At 52.4% G+C, this 15,166-nt stretch overlaps 1 long non-coding RNA gene across 1 annotated transcript in view; it reads left to right on the forward strand.

Moving 5' to 3' along the window:
* LOC138498695 (uncharacterized) overlaps positions 1-14,651 on the forward strand; it is a 198,264-nt gene extending 183,613 nt beyond the window's left edge. The window contains exon 3 of the long non-coding RNA XR_011278840.1: positions 14,301-14,651. This is a non-coding gene — a long non-coding RNA (uncharacterized lncRNA). The remainder of the gene's footprint in view (positions 1-14,300) is intronic.
* Positions 14,652-15,166: the final 515 nt, after the last annotated feature.

Genomic DNA, 15,166 nt, shown 5'->3' on the forward strand with positions numbered 1-15,166 from the left:
CGACCCATGAAGTGTGTGTCAGTCGAGGCTCATGCTGCCAAAATGTCCCCCCCATCCAGCTCCCCCTTAGGCTCACTCCCATCCTGACAGGGCCCACTCCATGCTCCACTCCATGTCAGGTACACTGGATGTCTTAGCCACGGTCATGACCACCTGTCTGAAGCCCCATGCCAATGCAGAGTCCTGGCATGACTCGGATCTTGGGAACCCAAACCACAGGTGCCGGGTGGCAGAGAGGGAATGTCCTGCATCATGGCCATCCTCTGGCAAACTGGCCTGCCACATGCTCCAAAGGCAATAGCGCCTCACCCTTCTCACCAAGATGAGATCCCCAATCCAAGGGCACATATCTGCGGCATGTGACAACTCTGCAGGACACATAGAAATCTGAAAGGACCTTGCCGAGCCAGAGGCAGTGTGTACCTCCCCTGTCCCCTCCGAGCCCACAGCACAGCATGATTGTCTCTGTACCCCTATAGGCCACCCCCCCAGCACTTGTCTGCGCCTAACACCATCTGCCCTTGACGTCAAGTCCTACTTACCTTGTACAGCACTTCCAGCCGCCACTCCCCCTTGCACTTCATTGTGCCACCCACCCCTGCACTTGCGTGACATGAATGACACCAGCACCAGTAGTATTGTTGACTGGCATCCCCTTCTGCCCCACCACCCCTCAGTGCTCCGCTGCACCTACAAACATTACTTGACCGGTGCTTCACGAATGCAAAATTATTCCGTTACAGGTGTTGGGGAGGTGGAATCACAATGTTTACTGCATTATGTTGATCTAGACAAGGCACTGTGCATCGTTGCCAATTTGGACTAGCAGATCCATGTACAACATGTATACTAATTGATGTGACGATGCAATGTCAGGACCAGAGTGGTTGAAATCCAAAAAAGTAGCCCTCCTCTCCCTCTTCACTTGGTGGCTATGTCACATGCCATGTGTGTGATGGCATGTGCCTTTGACATGGCAATCACCGCCCAATGTGTGATGGCAGTGCTAGGCATCAAGGTGAGCAGGCGTTGCTCTCCAATCAGTACATAGTATGCCCTGAGCCTCCCCTACAGACCCAGTGATGGTGAATGCATAGGAGGACTCCCAGTCATGTAGGACATGTGTCGTAGGACTACTGCCTATGTTGTTCATCAGCCCTTGTTGCATGCCATGGTGCTAATGCCTGTTTCCATTTTTCTCTTTCATGTCTTTGCAGGGGACGAAGCACTTGTTGATGCTGGGGATGTGGTGGTGGAGCCGTCCCAGGAGGGCAACCCGGGCCGACCTACCACAAGTGAGGGACGTGGTGTGTTTGTGGGTGAAAACCCACAAGTGCTGCAGGCCGTGCTGTCGAGGGGTGTCTCTGGGGGTTCCTCCCCCGAGCAGTATTCAGGTGTAGACTCGGAGGATGACACCTATGTGCAGTCGCAGGTGAGTGTTCTTGGGAGAGAATCTCCTCTGTCCGACCCACCTGCAGCCAGGCCATTGGCCTCAATGGGGATGTCAGTGTCGGCAGATCAGCCTCCGGTGGTTACGGATGCAGGGCCACACCACCCAATCTCTGATCCTGTTCCTGGGGCTGCAGATCAGAGAGGGAATGCAGTCCTGCAGCCTGAGGCCTTGCCGGCACAGCAAGGCGCAGTCCGCCTTGCCCCAGGCAGGTGTGGTGCCCGTCAACGTGGTGGCCGTATGCCACCTGGCAATACCGTATGGGAGCAATCCATCTACGGTATGGCCACCCAACAGGCAGCATCATCCGAGATGATTGCACAGGCCATGGATAGGGTGGCCACTTCCATTGTCCCCCCAGAAAGGCTGATGGAGCGACTGGAGCAGGCTACAGAGTCCATCTGCCAGGCACACAGGGAGGATATGTTGGCGTCCAACATGGACAGGCGGGCGGCACTGGCGACTCTGGGGGAATCACTTTCCATGGAGTCCCAGCGCCACAGGGAAGCCCTGAGGGAAGAACTCCGTCACCTCAGGTCGACCCTGTTAGAGCTTGAGGCTTCATCCCATAGAAGGACAGAGGAGCAGCTGGAGCGTCTGACATGGACGCTCTCGGCCGAGATGCAGGCAACTCGTGCGGAGGTCAGGTCATCCCGGGAGTTACTGCATGGGGACCTCCGCATGATTATAACCCAGAACCAGAACTACCAGACCTGCCTGCTTGCAGCCATGGAGGAGCAAACTCGTGCTTTGCGTGGGCTGCCTCCCATTGTCACACCATCTTCTGAGGCAGCTCCCCCACCTCCAGAGTCAGCTGCAGGGTCTGGGCAGAGCCATAGCGACTCATCTCCCACAACAGAGTAGCCGTGTGGGCCACGAGCCTATGGGGTGTTTTCCTTTCCCATGATCCACACAGGTGGATTGTGGCGTGCATCCTGTCCTCGGACCTCATAGGTGGCCCCCCCCCCCCCCCGCCGGCCCTTTCATGGCCATTTTTTCTCTTTTTCATTTTTATTTTGCAAGAGTGTTGCCTTGTGTGGGTACCTGGGCATACACTGTATTGTGGCTGGGCACATGCAGGCTTGTCCTGAGTTTGGTTTCGATGCTTGGGTAGCAGACATCCACACCCCTCCTGCTTCCCTTTCCATGGGCTTGCAAAGGGTGTGCCCAAGTGACAGCAAATTACACGGTGACATTGGACTCCCATGAGCTGTTGGCCAGTCCATAGTCAATACTGTGTAGACATTCATAGTGTTCATTGTTGTTGCACCTAACTATGCATGATGGTATGATATGTGCCTCTACTTACATATGTTGCTCATGTTTTGCAGGTATTTCACACAGATCTTCACAAGGGCATACTCTCTGGAGTCACACTACATGTCGGTAGATGTGCACTGACACTTTTGCATGGCGCCATCACTGTACATCTGGACGGTGAGGACATACCAGCTGAATCAGGTAATGAGACTACCATTGATTACATGCAATGTGTCTTGTTTGGGTGGGCTTCAGGGTGGGTTGGTGTGTAATTTGATAGAAATTACTCTTACACAGGTGTGTAGTAGTGGCTCCAGGGCGGTTAGCTGCTCAAGTGCGGCTATGTTCCATTTGGGGCACTGCTATTTGTGACACTGGTGTCATGTTGTGATGGCCAGTTTGTTTGCTGTCACATACCATGACATGGTGTCCTCAGTGGCGGGACTGTGAAGGGAGTGGGTGACATGGCAATGTTGTCATGTAGTGAATCGCCTGTGGCAATGCATTTTAGATTGATGGAGTTGTGTCTTTGCGTTGTGATGCATAGCTGGTGTATGTGTAGCTAGGGGTGCACACATATTGACACTTCCATGTTAACAATCTCAGGCTGATGTGTATCTGACAGTTCATTGTCAAGTAATTTTCAGACATTGTCAGGTAGAGTCATCATTGATTGTCAGATGGTATGTGCCAGAGCAGTGTGCACTAGCCAGCACTGTGATTCCTAGGTGAAGAAGTTGGCCACCAGTTGCGTACGGGCTGCCTCCCCCCGTGCCCTTTCCCCTCCCATGCGCAGCGGGCGTGCATGTGGTTGTGGATGTGGGGGCACCACCATGTCCACGGGCAGGCCCCGGCGTGTTGCAACGTTGTGCAGGACACATGCTGCCACTATGATCCTGCACACTATTCGGGGAGCATATAACAGCTGCCCGCCAGAACGGTCAAGGGAGCGAAAGCGTGACTTGAGCACTCCGAATGTGCGCTCCACTATGCCCCGTGTAGCAATGTGGGCTGTGTTGTACCTTACCTGGGGTGGCGTGGTGGGGTTCCGGATTGGGGTCATCATGTGGGGGCTGATAGGGTAGGCACTGTCCCCTGCGGAGGTGGTGATGGGTATCATTAGTGGTGTTGTGTCATGACCCAGTATCTGACATGCATGCATGTGGAGTGGCATTCATGCTCACCAAGCAGCCATGTATCTCCATGCTGGCCAGCCTCTAGGTCCCGGCATAGGGTAGACATTCTGTAGATGAAGCTGTCGTGGGTGGACCCTGGATAGTTGGCATATACTGATGTGATGATTCCCTTGGCATTGCATACAACTTGGACGTTGATGGAATGCCAGTGCTTGCGGTTTCTATAGATTTGCTCTGTTGCCCTGGGTGGACGTAGAGCCACATGTGTGCAGTCAATTGCACCAAGCACTTTGGGGAATTGAGCCACACCATAGAATTCCTGGATGCACGTCCGCCTTTCTGCATGAGTCCTGGGGAGATATATGTGCCTGCGGACTGAAGGCCGTGCAGTGATGATGTTCAAGACCTGGTGTAGGCAGCGTGACTGCGTGGCCTGTGACACACCACCCACTATGGCACTTGTCCGCTGAAAGGATCCAGTGGCCAAGAAGTGCAGTACATTCAGGACCTTCTGCAGGGGGCTGAGTGCTTGGGAGCACAGGGTGGGTGATGTGAGGTCATCCTCCCACTCACTGACCAGGTCCAGTATGATGTGTGCTGGAAACCTGTACCTCCCATACACCTGGTCATCAGGCATCCCGAATAGGCTGGTTCTGGGTGTGAATATTCTGGCCCTGACTCTCCTCCTCATCCTCCTTTGGTAGCCCACTGCCACTGCTGCTAGGAACGGTATGTTCATCCTGGCATCTGGCTTGTTTATTGAAAAGTGCGCAAATTAATGCCTTGCGCGTGTAGTAGGCAGCGTGTGAGCCTCGCACCCCTGGAATCGGGTTCCCACTCCAATCGCGTGTGGAAATTCCCACGCTGCAGGCATACAGGTGCGCTGACGTACTTGCCTGTGTAAGTGGCCGCGCGCCCCTGAAATACACGTATATAGGCCAATGGCGTGTAAGCGCACTTTTGGGCAATTACACGCGATGAAATACACGTACATAGGCCAATGGCGTGTACGCGCACTTTTGGCCAATTACACGCGATGACACTCTGACGTGCAGGATTTCCACGTGTGCTCCGTCTTCACGTGCTGAGTGGGGAACGCCCGTGCGGATCACGTCAGACGCGCTTACGCGATGAGGGACTCTGGTCCAATAGAATCGCGTATGCGTGCTGACGCACTTACGCGCTAAGGGCCTTTCCTCGGATTTCACGCTGACGTGCAGGAATTTCACGTGCCAAATCACTCCGTATCAAGCTGGCCACCCGAAAACACACGGAACACCACGCTCCTGCCCCGAAGGCCGAGTTACTGCCCCCCAAGTGCCCTGAGCAGCCTCCCACGTGCTATCTGCTGCTGCCTGCCTGCCTGCCTGCTGCCACCGTGCCCTGCCATTTGGTGCCTGCACATCAGCCATCTGCAGGGGTCCAGTTGCTGTGTCCACCCCTGCTGGAACTGAAGACTCCCAACTGGGATTACATCGCTCCACAGCCCAGCCCCAGGACCCAGTTGCCCACCCACACCTGCCTCTGGGGTTGCCATGTCGGGCACTTCTACATCTGGCACCAGTGGCAACCCCAGGCCAGAGGGGCAGAGGGGCACCAGCTTCACTGCCACCGAAGTTGGTGTCCTGGTGGAGCATGTCCTGGGGCAGTATGATGCCCTCTTTGGATCGTCCCGCGCCAGCAAGGAAGGACGGGAGAGGATCTGGGCCGACTGTGTGGTTGCCATCAACGCGGAGGGGGTGGCAACCCGCAACGTCTTGAAGATCAAGAAGCGCTGGGAGGACTTGAGGTCCAGGACCCTTGTGAAGGCCCGGCGCCTCGTGGAGGGGGGCCGGGGCCACATGAGTTCCATCCAGAAGAGGGTCCTGGAACGCGTACGCCCAGCGCTCCACGCCCAGATCCTTGAGAGGGAGACCCGTCTGGAGTTGAGCGGTAAGTGTCCAAGCATCACTGTGTGAGACAGGGCATGTTGCGGTGTGCTGGTTCTATGATACTTGCCTGTATGTGTGCCATGTGCCATGTATGCATGTATGTGTGCTGGGACATCATGGTAATGCATGTGCGACCAGTGATGTGTGACCCACATGGTTGTTGCATGTGTAGAAATGCGGCATGGGGAGCACTATGCAGATTTGGGACATGAGAGCATGCCAGTCTCTGTACCTGGACATGGATGGGGGTGAGGATGGGTGCTGATGCCAGGTACATATATGGTAGCCATGTCTGTGTGCCTGACCTGCATGTCTGTGACTTGTGCATGCCATGGATGCATGACTCATGTGTGTGACAATGCACAGATTCAGTGACGCACCCACCTTACCCTTGTTTTGCCTGTGTTTGGTGTGATTGTGGCCAGATGGATGTGACTGAGGTGTAGTGTGTGCATGTGATATGCATGAGCCATGATGCATGTGAGTTACATTTCATTGAATGTTTCAAGAGTCAATTGGACATGCATGGAAATGTGCATGGCATGCACCATGCCTGTTACTGTGTGTGTTTTGCCTGGACTGACCCATGTGTTGTGGAGGGACATGATGGAAGTGTACTTTGACAGGGGTGCTCATCTGCTATTGCTTCCTGTCTAGGGGACCATTGTACAGTAGCCTGATGCTTGTGTTCTTTGTCTCCCTCTACGCAGCGGCTAGTGAAGAAGAGGGCGGAGACGGCGCTGTGGAGCAAGGCGGCGGGGATGCCCCCACGGCTGCAGCGGAAGGGGTGGGTGAGCCCCCACAGGGGCCTGCTACGGCGGGAGACGGTGAGGAGCCATCCAGGTTGGTGGTTTGCACAGAGGAGGAGGAGGCCGACACTGGTGCACACATGGGCCCTGGTGGGAGCATCCCTGCTGGTGCAAGTGGTGCAGTCCAGGGCCAGGGGCAGGAGGCAGCACAGGTCACCGTGGAGGGGCCTGTGCATGTCGCTGTCCCTGACCCTGTGAGTGCACCACCATGCACCAGCAGGGATGCCCCGTCCCAGGCCCGTCCGCAGGTAGAGGGGATGTCCATGTCAACTGACTCCCCTCCACCTGCGGCCGTGGGAACCCCTGGCCGAGTGGAGCAGGTCCTGATTGGGGTCGCGATGCGCACGGCTGTGATTCGTGATGCCGTGCGTGCTTCCCGGGAGGAGCACGCACGTCATCACGAAGTGCACCGTGCCGACGTGGCCCAATTGGGATCGGCCATGTTCGGGGGGTTCCTGCATGTGTTGGCCAATCTGACGGCCCTCTCCTCCTCTGTGCAGGCTATCCACCAGTCGTTCTCCTTGCCGTCTTCCGGCCCAGATGCCACCATGGCCCCCTGTGGACCTGCCCCGACCAATGCAGCCAGCTCGGTGGGGATCCCATCCCTGCCACAGTTGGGAGTCGGAGGTCCAGCAGGGGTGGACGACACAGCAAGTGGACCCCAGCAGATGGAAGATGTGCCGGCATCATCGGGCAGGGCACGTGCACGACGGCGTCGGTGGTTACCATCAGCCTGGATGCCGTCGTGCTGGCAGAGGCAGTGGCGTCGCAGGCAGCAGCGGGCTCGACGTGGGAGGCATCATGGCTCAGGGCCATCAAGATCGGAGGGGCAGGCATCGGCCGGAGGGCAGGGCAACCCTGGCATGGCGGTGTGTTCCGTGTGGGAGGAGTTTGGCCAGCGGATAGGTGCGGAGCGGCAGCGGGCGGAAGAGGAGCGGCTCGCCATGGCCAGGGCGGAGATCTCCATGCATCAGGCATTGAGGCGGGCTGAGTGCCTCGAGGAGGCTCGCAGGGAATTTGGAGAGCACATGGGGTTGTCCCTGCGAGACCTCGGGGCCAGGACTGAGTCCCGCCTCCAGGACATTGACGTGGAGTTCGAGGATGCCCTGGCCAGCATCACCAAGTGAGCCGCAGGACTAGCCCGCTGCCTTTGTATATAGTTTTTTAGTTAGTTAGTGCTAGGTTTCCTTTATTTAATTTTTTTTTTTTGGACCGCTTGGACAATGGCCACTTCTTTGTACATATTTTTTTAGATAGTTAGTATTAGGTTTAATTTGTGGTGTTGGGCTCATGGACCCTTGAACAATCCTGTAAATATAGTTATTTTTTGTGAGATTAATTTTTTAACTTTCATATTGGTCACACCATGTCGTAATGGTTTATCTTTCATTTCATTCTACATGTGTTTACTTTGGACAAAATCTATTCTTTTTTCTATCCTTTGTTTTTTGGTTTCTCATTTTTGTTCCCGGACATGGACCTTTTATTTGCTTTACCAGATAGTTGTCAGAGTTTACTTTATTTTTATTTTTAATACATTTTGATATTATCTTACACTTGTGTCATTTTTTCTTTGGTTTCTTACATGCCATGATATGGGTTTTGACATTGACTTGCACCCATTGTGTATGTGTGTGTGGCGGCCATGTGTTCTTTTGCTTACTTGCCTTTGGGGTTGTGTCATGTGATTGCATTCACTATGTGGGTGCATGCAATCCTTGCCTGGGTGTTTGTGCTGGGTATGCTGGTCATTACTGCCATTATTGTGTATCGTCAGGGCCAGGGGGACATGGGTGGGGGCCTGGTGGAGGGTGCCCCAGGTGGATGGGGGGTTGGGGGTGGTGGGAGACATGGGTTGGCCATGGGTGGGGGCCTGCTGGCAGGTTGCCCACAGTGCTGGGGGTGGGGGTGGTGGGAGACATGGGTTGGCCATGGGTGGGGGCCTGCTGGCAGGTTGCCCACAGTGCTGGGGGTGGGGGTGGTGGGAGACATGGGTTGGCCATGGGTGGGGGCCTGCTGGCAGGTTGCCCACAGTGCTGGGGGTGGGGGTGGTGGGAGACATGGGTTGGCCATGGGTGGGGGCCTGCTGGCAGGTTCCCCACAGTGCTGGGGGTGGGGGTGGTGGGAGACATGGGTTGGCCATGGGTGGGGGCCTGCTGGCAGGTTGCCCACAGTGCTGGGGGTGGTGGGAGACATGGGTTGGCCATGGGTGGGGGCCTGCTGGCAGGTTGCCCACAGTGCTGGGGGTGGGGGTGGTGGGAGACATGGGTTGGCCATGGGTGGGGGCCTGCTGGCAGGTTGCCCACAGTGCTGGGGGTGGGGGTGGTGGGAGACATGGGTTGGCCATGGGTGGGGGCCTGCTGGCAGGTTCCCCACAGTGCTGGGGGTGGGGGTGGTGGGAGACATGGGTTGGCCATGGGTGGGGGCCTGCTGGCAGGTTGCCCACAGTGCTGGGGGTGGGGGTGGTGGGAGACATGAGCAGGTGTGCAGGGTAGTTCCCTGTGGTGTGTGCTGCCTGCAGGGGCCGTGGAGGGTGTACAGGTAATGCCTGGGAGCTCACAGCCAAATCGCGTGTGCAACTTCCCGCGCACCCCTCAAATCCACGTTCCCTGCCATATCGCGTGTGGAACTTCCCGCGCGCCCCAGTAATCCACGTACCCGGCCATTTCGCGTGTGCAACTTCCAGCGCACTCCTGCAATCCACGTACCCGGCCATATCGCGTGTGGAACTTCCCGCGCGCCCCTGAAAACCACGTACCCGGCCATTTCGCGTGTGCAACTTCCCGCGCACCCCTCGAATCCACGTTCCCTGCCATATCGCGTGTGGAACTTCCCGCGCGCCCCAGAAATCCACGTACCCGGCCATATCGCGTGTGGAACTTCCCGCGCGCCCCTGAAAACCACGTACCCGGCCATTTCGCGTGTGCAACTTCCCGCGCACCCCTCGAATCCACGTTCCCTGCCATATCGCGTGTGGAACTTCCCGCGCGCCCCTGATAACCACGTACCCGGCCATTTCGCGTGTGCAACTTCCCGCGCACCCCTCGAATCCACGTTCCCTGCCATATCGCGTGTGGAACTTCCCGCGCGCCCCAGAAATCCACGTACCCGGCCATATCGCGTGTGGAACTTCCCGCGCGCCCCAGAAATCCACGTACCCGGCCATGTCGCGTGTGGAACTTCCCGCGCGCCCCTGAAAACCACGTACCCGGCCATATCGCGTGTGCAACTTCCCGCGCACCCCTCGAATCCACGTTCCCTGCCATATCGCGTGTGGGACTTCCCGCGCGCCCCTGAAAGCCACGTACCCGGCCATTTCGCGTGTGCAACTTCCCGCGCACCCCTCGAATCCACGTTCCCTGCCATATCGCGTGTGGGACTTCCCGCGCGCCCCTGAAATCCACGTACCCGCCCATTTCGCGTGTGCAACTTCCCGCGCACCCCTCGAATCCACGTTCCCTGCCATATCGCGTGTGGAACTTCCCGCGCACCCCTGCAATCCACGTACCCGCCCAGCCCATATCGCGTGTGGAACTTACCGCGCACCCCGGTATGCACGCACACGTTTATTTTTTCTCTCTGCGCGTGTCTGTGTTTGTGGGTACCCCTTTGTACGTCATTTGTCCAGGAGGGCAACAGTATTGTACATTGGTTATGTCTGTATATAGGTGCTATTTGTTGGCGCGCCTTTTAGCGCACATTTCTTGCAGGCGCAGACACGCTACCGCCTGCTTTCTTGTGGCGGTCGTGTTTGTGCCTGTTTGTGCCTGTGCGCTGCTTTGAGCGTGCGCTTTTTTGCCCTATTCTATTCCATGAATACGTGTTGTATGCGAGCGTGTGGGCGTTCCGCGCACTTGCCTCCTGAACTTTCCCCGTGCCGCCCACATTCTTCCCCATTCCGAGTGTTGTGCCCCATTTTATTCCCCATTCCGAGTGTCCCGCCCTGTGTTCCGCCTACTTTAGAGCTGTGCGCTGCGCTCGGAGTGATGGCGCAGTGGCCGTGGCGCACGACGTTGGTTGACCTGTGCGCCGGCCTGCGCCGCGCGCTTTTTCGGCGCACGTCCTCTGCTTTTCTTGCGCACGGACTTCCATGAATCGACGTGCGCTGGTTTCCCTGCGCTTTGCGCTGATTTTCGGCGCAGCGCACGTATTGGCCCCTCTGCGCCGGGATTTTCGGCGCACATTTATTCCATGAATCGGCCTCAATAGATTTAGAGACTGTAAATTTAGGGAAAAAGCATGGTAAAAGGAATACGGTACTGATTTGGACATTGGTCCTGTGTTTCTTAAGTATGATAGTACCAACAATAACAGCTATTACACTATGGTTCCTGGAGTACGTACACCCATTAGAAACACTTTTGCCAAAAGCAGCTACTGAAAGCCCGGTTCATGTAATCACTGGTACTTTGCCCCAATGGAAGAGAGACATAGAGAAGGATACGGCAACAATACATTGTTGCTCATCATGAACATGACCCATGCGGTTTTAAAGAAAAAAGATTGCTGGGTTTGCGCCCATTTACCACAGCACGGTGGGAAAGGGATAGGCTGGTATGTACAACCGTTGCCATTGATTTATTCATGTGAGGTAACATTAAGTGCAATGTTCTTTGGGAAATGGAACAAGAGTAATATGGGTCTGCTAGATGAAACCAGTATGAATGAATTTGAGGAAGTGATCATGAGACCTGTGGGTTGTTCCATATTCCAAAAAGCTTGCGTGTTTGCACTAGAACCCATGAGAAAGAATACACGAAAGATAACAAGACTAGATAGATTACATAGGCAAAATAGACCAACCCCGCCAGCAGAAAAAACATCAGTAATGAAATTTCGAATGAGGGATGAATGGAACAAAGATGCTGTGCCCCCTGCCTATACAATGGATCACAGCCCTAAAACTGCTCCCCTATGTCTACAGAAAAAGGGTTCCTATAAAGTAACTACCTGAACACAGTGGTTTTAAAACACGAAATAGAACCCGTGTACGTAGGAGACCCTGTTTACTTTATATGTGGAGAAACAGCATATCCATGGTTACCTAGGAACTGGGGAGGTACATGCTACCTAGCTCTACTGTTTCCAGGAGTGTTCCTCTTGGAGACAGCAGAAGTAGCCAAACGAACAAAAGGTAGAACTCAAAGGAGTAGCGAGGATGGAATGATAGCAATGGATATAGCCAAATCATTTATACCGTTCTTGTCCCAAATAGAAAATTCTTACAATATAAGAAAACTGTCTGGAATATTACAAAAAACAATAGATTCCACAACGGATATTTTATTGAATATGACGTTAGAAGAAAAAGGAATAAGACTAATGGCACTTCAAAACAGGATGAATCTCGATATAATATTAGTTGATCGTGGGGGAGTTTGCAAACTCGTGAAAACTGCATGCTGTGTATATATAGATGACTACTCCCCTACGATATTTAAAGCGATCCGGAAATTACATGTCATAAATTCCACACTCTACTGAAGAAGGGGGTTGGGGGATAGGATCCTGGTTTTGGGGATTATTGCGGTCTTGGGGATGGAAGTTAATTTCGATACTAATGATGATACTTGGGATATTCATAACATGCTGCTGTTGCATACAATGCTTACCAATAGTCTGCACTGAAATAACTGATGGATGTACTAAGGGATGTATGCGCATGGTGTCAAGAGGAAAACAAACGCATGGCCGAAATAACAGAGACACTGAGGAAACAAAAACAGTAAAACAATTCATGGCGATAGACATTAATGATGAAGATGGTTCAGACATGGATACCCCAGATTTATCCTCATTGGAGGAGGATTCAATGAATAAATAAGACGTTTGGCATACGGCCAAAAGGAGGGTTTGTCAATCTGGAAAAATGAATACCCTTCATTTGAATGATAGACGTAACTTGATGGCCGTGGGCCAACCGTCTTATGCACCGAATTATAGAAATATAAATTGCTATGCTTGACCAACGAGCAGCCATTTTAAATGTAGCAAGAATCGCCATTTTGCTTGTTAGCCATTGCTCATTGCTTTCTGTCTAAAAACTGCTTGCAGCTTGCAATTCTTGCGGATTCTGCTTACTCTGCTCAACTGTTAACATTGTTGTCTGAATATGAAAGGACAAGGTCGCGGGACTGAAGAGTTTGTTGAAACTCTTCATTAGTAGCCCAGAGAGGAATGCCCACGCTCCCTCTCTGTAGCCTTGGGAGAGAGCTGCAGGGCATTTAATCACTTCACAGCTGCCAGCCAGTCTCGTACAATGGTAGAATATGTTAGAATAAAACAGCTAAAGGCTTGAATTATGCTCTTCCTACGGCCCCCCCTTCGCAAAACCCTTTAGAACGTGTCGGCTCCCAGGACACGAATAGTACCTCATAGATAGCAAAGCTTGGAACGTGGCTCTTCCCCCGTGTGCAGCTTGCTTCCAAGAACAGAACCACTGTGTTCTGTTCAACAACTAAAAGATGCCTCTGCACTTTCTAATTTCACATTGTTACTAGAATAGACATCGAAAGTGTCATAATCGTCATACTCGTCGGATATGTCCATCGTCATCCCGAGTTCAAAGGAACTTAATAAAGAGGGGTGTTAAACATGACATTGCTGATTCTATGATATGCATTTTGTATATATGTAACTGATGTACGTAATTTGCTGTCTTGCGTGCCTCGAGGTCTAGGAAACTCACGTCGCGGGGCGTGAGATCAGAATTGGCCAATTGATACTATTTTTTGCTTGCAATAAACCCTAGCATTGGGAATTTGAACCTCGTGTCTGGCGCATCTTTTCGTGTATGGGCATTGCCTTGTTTCCATAGCACGAGGGACCCCTAGGGGCCCCTTTCAATGTGATGTCATCAGTGATGTCATCAGTGACATTTGTGATGTCATCTTTGATGTCCTGGGTGTTAGTCTTAGCAGTGCACGGTGGTGGCGCGAGTTATGGTTGCTTAGCTTACCATAACAGGCGAATTTCAGGTTTTTTTTTGGTTTTACTTGGAACCATAACGTCCCTTTAACAACATTTTTTTATTAGCACGCAAACAATATACAAAGATGGAGTGTAAAAAGCAATTTCTCAGAGATGGCTGTACACAGAATGTTGCAAACTAAGAATTTATGGTCGTTTACAGTGAAGGTCAGCTGCTTCCATTTTTTGCTCGCGTGCCGGTGAGGCCCACGACTCACACTATAAGGTTCTATTGTTTTTTGACCTTGACAGACAGGGATCGTGCTAAAAGACTTCTTTTGAAGGAGTGTTGCAAAAACGTAAGACACAATAAGGATGAAATTTCTGAAACAAAACCACTTTTATTAATTATATCAATATGAGAAAGATCGTTGGCACAGGCGGAGTCGTATTTTGGGACTGCACTACGCTTAGACAATGGAAAATGCCAATATAATGTAAGTAACCCTTTAGATTATTTTATACCGGAATATAATAACAATAGCGTGGCGTTAAAGCCTGGCTAAGTTGTACTTGTTCGTTCAATGTGGCATAGTGTTCTCTACCGCACTATCACCGCCGAATTGGTCCCCTGTCGCCTAGAGGGTTCGGAAAAATGCAGAGGACAGAGGGTGGGTTAATGGGAATAAGTTAACATACTCCATTGCACTATCCTCGCTAGCAAATAGTTTCACGCCCTAATAAATAAAATGAATATTTTTAATGAAGATCGGCTGGTGAGACTAATTTATGTTTTTTAAAACAGGTATGTCCTCCCGTACTGTCCATGCCATGATTTTCACACACGGGCCGACGGATTTTTCAACTGCCAGGTGCAGCTACTTCTAAACAACTTCATGACCCTCACCATTTTATGGGACAATCGTCAAGGACTAATATGCCCTTACGTGGTATTGGCGGCTAGAAGCAACATACCAACCATATGGCGGTCTAATGCCTCGTTGTTGGAACAGCCTTCCGATTATCAGTGCCACCATAGTGGAACAGCGCGTGACTCAAGATGAACTTTTGCGGATCGACAGCAAAGACAAATGCAAATTGCTGAATATTCTCTAAACATTTGATGTCAATTAAAAGTACTTTACGAAATGTACAATCTTGCTGTTTGCTTTGAAATCACAGTTTCATATTCCCAATTGTGGCGCACTGTGTTGTGAGATGATCTGTGTTGTTTTCCAGGTTCTGTGTAAAGTCGCGTACGAACCGTAAAGGAACAGTGCGTGACTCAAGATGAACTTTTGCAGATCGACAGCAAAGACAAATGCAAATCGCTGAATATTCTCTAAACATTTGATGTCAAATAAAAGTACTTTACGAAATGTACAATCTTGCAGTTTGCTTTTAAATCACAGTTTCATATTCCGAATTGTTGCGCACTGTGTTGTGAGATGATCTGTGTTGTTTTCCGGGTTCTGTGTAAAGTTGCGTAGGACTGTAGACGACTGGGCGTGTTTGGCTACGCACCCTGTACCGTCACGGAGAGAGACGGGGAATATGAATGCTTTGATAATGTCAGGCTTAGGGGCGGGAGATATGATTTAGTGTCACAAAAGCAGGTCAGCCAGGTCGATGGGGCAAGTAATAGGATTATCACATAATGTCGACGCGCAG

This window comes from Ambystoma mexicanum, chromosome 5q (assembly GCF_040938575.1).
Source record: "Ambystoma mexicanum isolate Mex_15411 chromosome 5q, UKY_AmexF1_1, whole genome shotgun sequence".
NCBI classification, from domain to species: Eukaryota; Metazoa; Chordata; class Amphibia; order Caudata; family Ambystomatidae; genus Ambystoma; species Ambystoma mexicanum.